Consider the following 5,648-nt stretch of genomic DNA (forward strand, 5'->3'; position numbering starts at 1 on the left):
CAAACCATTTCTCTACAAAACACTGGTCAGAACAAAACTTGAATACGTGTCTTCCATATCGGATCCTTCTTCAATACTCTCACTACTGCGCTTGCACTTGTCCAGAATGACGCCACTTGATTTATCACTGCCAACTATCATCGCATAGCTAGCATCACTGAAACGAAAAACACACTCCAACTCCCTCCACTCGCTTCTCGCCGCAAGCATTCCGGCCTGTACTTGTTTCACAAAATCTATTATTATATACCACAGCTACGTTCTCACCTAATGCCCCCACCATCCTATAAGTCTTCACGCATCAACCACGTCAAGAAGGTCGCTATTGCGCCGTGCCGTACAAGAACACACCTAGACTGAAATGAAAATGACGGACGAGCTATAACAACGTTTCCTCCACATGCGATCAGCAGATGACCTTGCCGTATTTTAAAAGTATCGAAACAAGCTAACTAATAAGTTACGGCATGCACGCACAGCATGCTACTCATCTTTCCTGGACATCGAAAGCAGCGAACAGTCCACTATGGTCGAGGTTGAACAGACTTTTGAATTGTAGTGATTGGCACAAGCCTTTATCGCAGTTACAAATGAATGGCAAAGAGTTATGAGATATTGTAAACGCTGATGCATTTAGTAATTTTTTCACAGATATTGCTAGTACTCGCGCTACGTCCTCTCATGCTAGTAAATGTATTTGCACTCACAATGAGAACACCATATGCCTTCAGCCAATCACACCGCAAGAAATTGTGCCCGTTATAAAAACCTTAAACAATTGCAGTAAAATCGTGACATTGACGGCTTTCATGTGACCCCATTAAACATGTAGTTGAAAGTTGTGCCCAAATACTCACCCATATTTTTACCATGTGTTTGGAATCGGCAATTTTTCCAGCGAAAATGCAGTCTGCGAAAGTTACCGTTCCGTATAAAAAAAGGAGATCGTAATAATTTCCGAAAAATAGGCCTGTATCTATTTTACCCATGTTTTCAAATGTGTTTGAAAAAATATGCATTAGAGGATGACAAAGTTTATTGAAAAACATAACCTGTTAGCACCACACCAATTGAGTTTTCGTAAGAACAAATCAGTCAAATTGCCATTAGAAGTGCAGAAAGAATCTACAGGGTGATCATTTGCAAGTTTTACGGAATGTTACAGATAACGTAATTCTAGTCCTTCAGGTTGATTATCCTGAGAGGCGGACATTACTTGCCCGAGTAATTGAAACACTCATTCAACTAATTAATAAAAATTCACAAATTATCTTTTCAATTGATTACATTACGACACATGTTGCAATTTACGAAATATAGCCCGTGAGTTTGCAAGGCGTATGCACTTGGAATGAATTTCCAGAGGATGACACAAGTTTGGAGACAATACAACCTCGCGGTAAATATTCACTGTCATTCTACTTAATTTTCTGACTTAACGCTCATTTATACAGTGAAACGCAAAAATAACTGGAATACCGATGTATTTTGTCCAACACATTGGGAAATAATATCCCAAAACTGGTGCGATCCTGCAAGCTAATTTCAAGTGGATACATCCTGCAAGCTCACCAGCTGCAATTCGTAAGTTGAAATATGTGCCAGGAAGTAATTAATTATGAATTAATTAGTAAATTTTTGATAATTAGTTGAGTATGTGTTTCAATTTCTTGCTCTACTGATGTCCTCTTCTAGGAAAAATACAGCTCAAGGACAAGAATTATGCCATATGCCACAGGCGATTAAAAATAAAATTCTATATAAGTTAGAAATTATGACCCCGTAAATGAACAGAGTTCGAAACCAAATCTGTAGTTGGGGGTATTTTCGTAGACTCTTTAAGGCCTTTGATTTAGGGGATCATAACATTTTACTGGAGAAATTAAACTATTATGGATCACGAGGACAACCACTACCTCTTGCAAATCCTACGTAGCTAATAGAACACAAATTGTGAAAATCGACACCTTTACTTCTAAGGCTAGAACTGTCCATTGGGGAATGCCACAGGGAAGTATTTTAGGGCCTCTACTTTTTAATATTTAACTGAATGTTATCGTCAGTATTAACTCTCCGGTAAGGTTTATTATTTATTTGGACGACAGGACTATTTTTTTTCACCGGTAATGATACTGATGTTCTAATAAACAATGTGACAGTAAAATTAAATCGTTAGAGGAATGAATGGGACTGAATATAATGAAGATAAATACAAACAAAACAACAGCTGTAATATTCAGACCAAAAAACAAGCACATACCTCTCCGTCAAGACATTGTGTTAAACTCACCAAGTATTGAAGTAGTCGACAGTTTCAAATGTCTGGGTGGCATCTTTTCAGTGACCATGCCATGGGACAATCACGTTATATACGCTCTAAGCAAAACAAGTGGAATAACTGGTGTGGTAGGCCCTATAAGATACATTCTTTCCACACCTAATAAACTCTCGCTCTACTAACGTTTTAAATCACATTTAAACTATCTGCGATTAGTATGGGGTAACGCAACATCCAACAATCTAGAACATATTTTCCTGTTACAAAAGAAATATCTCCGCCACGCATATAACCCTTCCTACACAGCATCGACAATACTTTCTTTAATAATGAGTGGAAATAACAGGAGTGGAGTAAAAAACCGGAACCATAATGATAATTTACGGACATACGTATGTGGCGGCCAATCTTGTGTGTTTGGTTTTCTAAGAAAGCATGAATTATTCTCTCTGGAAATTCAAGACATGCAGAGAGGGAAAGAATACTTGGTAGTGACCTGTGGTTGGTCAGAGTCTACGGTAGCTTCAATAGGAACATGTGTTAGGGGACTTTGCTCTGGTTACAGGTATAAACGAAAACTGATTGAGCAGGCATACAAATAGGTCTGAAAATCAAATGAAGAAAGGTTATGATTAAGGATACTCGATAAACTTGAGTGATAATTATAGCGAATGTATTGAAGAGCTTCCTTTTAAACATTTACACGTGCTGGTTCAGTGCACTAAACTTGTGAATGAGATATGACTGTCTAATCCTTTTCGTGATTTTATGTAAAACACCACTTTAATTAAGCGGGAGTTATTTGTAAAAAACTTTAATTTATAACCGCAACATATATTGAGCATGATTAGGAGGGTACTTATATAAAAAATCACGATGGCCATAAACGGAGCTTCCTGACGAGCGTACACCAAGCCTTATAATTTGGGCTTGCAACATTGATAGTTTTGTCGAGACGTTTTTTCAATACTAGTGGACATATCAGATGTATGACGTTTCAAGAATGAACAAATATGCAATATGTCCATTCATAGAAGGGCATTATCTGCTCTCTCCGATATGAATAAGTTAGCCATTCCTAAGAAGCTTTTTATAACTACAAGGCTTAATCAACACGTACCAATATACACTATGCTTCCGGAAGTACAGGTTATTTCACGCGCGAAAGCAAAAAATTGGTGGATAGAAAGGATATCTCCGCGACCACACAAGATGCGTTCAAGAGGCCTATGCGCCCATTAGCTTTCGACGTTCGTTTTCTGCCGCCACAAATGTGCAGTTGCCTGCCTGTTTTACTGATATATTTTATAGATGTGTGTCTGCGAATTAGTTCACTGGGCTATGCTAAGGTCGTTGAGCCAGGCTGATTGCTGCCAGACAAGGCTGGTTCAGTGGCGCCAGAATCGACTAATCAATTAGGGCTGCCTACACTGGTTTTCTTGTTTTCAGCTACGCTTGTTTTCGAATAATTAATTTTCTCAAGCTAATCACGTTGTAGCACCTATAGCAGCACAGCTGTTTTCTCAAATCTCACAATGGCTTTGAAATGCTTTCATGTGAGGCTATATTGTTTAGACTGGATGATAACCTAATTCCACTAAACACAACCTAGCAAGCATTTGTAGAATTAGCCACCATTCTTGCGAGCTCCAGCTTACTTCCAAGATGCGTGTGCCATTTTGCATAGAAAATCTGATCGTTCTAGACAACCTCCTCGACGTACGAAAAGCTGGTGTTAATTATATAATCTTATGATGAGGCGTATGCGCCTCTAACAGTGGTTTGGTACAACAAGTAAATTTACCATAAATGCGACAGAGAGATTGTGTATTCATTTCTTAAAGGTAATTGAAAGAACGTTTCTCCCATTCTCAGAAACACATTTGACACATCGGCATGCTTCTTTCACAACCTGTTGTAACAGTTGCTTCGGAGCAACTGTAGGTGAACAGAAAGCATTAGCCTTGAGCATGGCAGAAAGTACAGTCAGTGTTTAAAATTTACAGCATGATCGTTATGTATCGATATACTCATTCTATCGCTATAAGGTGCCTTTGGATGATTCTTTCTTTCTTTTCTTTTCTTGCATGTTTTTAAAAGCAAGTGATAAGTGCGTCAGGACGAGGCTGCTTCGAGTACTGCACAAGATAGCTTCAGTGCTATTGTATTATGATTCCAAGCCAAAGAACGTGCCTCGTACGCGAGACATATCACAACACTATAGAAGCGAATCGATGTTATTTGAAACGCGATGCGAGCTGCGAAAGTGCAACTTCCAGAAATGTGTAATGCTTCTTAAATTAGAGTTAGAAATGTGCAAATACAGTCACAAAACCACTGTAAAGTATTAGAGAAAGATAAAAAATAACATTCGAAATTTTACAATTAGTGTGTACAGAATCATTGGATACATGACCACACTTCTATCATAAGGCAAGTTTATTTGCGTTTATTTGCGTTTACACTTGCGTTTTGCGCTGCCAAACTTATCACTCAGCGACGTTTATTTTAATTCGGAGGCCGAAATCTCATCACAAGTATGCTATTCGAAGTAAGATAGCTCCTGGATCTATTGAGTTTTTTTAAATTTTCGCAAGAAGAGAGCGGCAGCCCAACTGTTTCAAATTACCAATGGGGCTCCCCTCAAGACACTGAGACGTGCCCCAATGTTGAGGGCGGCCACACGGAGTGTCGGATGGGGCAAATATTTCAAAAGACAGGATTCGTAAATATAATGAACAAAATCAAGTTGACTTCGGCAACACGATAATATTCTTTTACTTTAAATCTTACACCGTCAAGTGCAAAAATTTTAGAGTTGAACTGTTCTGTCGTGGTCAAGGAAAGACACGAGCGCAGGAAGCCAGGCTAGCAACGAATGAGCTTTATTCCAGGATGCCTCTGCTTTTACAGCACTTGTAAAGACGGTCCTACGTCATGGGCGTATGCTGGAACTGATAACAGTTGTCACAAAACAATTTCTATAAATTATGCAATTTCAAGCTATAATGTTGCCGCGCATAGTGTTTCCGCCAAGGAGTCCAAAGCACCTGCGCAAGTCGCATTTGCATACTTCGTCTCGCCTTTAAAATAAGGTATACTAAATTTTTACTTTCGAGCCAGTGTATATGTATACCATATTTACCTGTACCACGCCGACAATGCAATGTGATACGCTTCCTTAGCAGAATTCGGGCAAGGTGGCGCCAGTAACGATGTGGCGGTCACTACCGTCTGGGCACGACAAATATAAAGCATTAGCACTACGGATGCTAGAAGCTCAAGCTCTTACACTGCTAACGATTCGTTCGTCGCTGGTTGAGCAGGCGCGGCGCCCATATTCGTGTACCTGGTCGTCACAGCGCTGGAC

The sequence above is a fragment of the Dermacentor silvarum genome, chromosome 2, assembly GCF_013339745.2.
Source record: "Dermacentor silvarum isolate Dsil-2018 chromosome 2, BIME_Dsil_1.4, whole genome shotgun sequence".
Lineage (NCBI taxonomy): Eukaryota > Metazoa > Arthropoda > Arachnida > Ixodida > Ixodidae > Dermacentor > Dermacentor silvarum.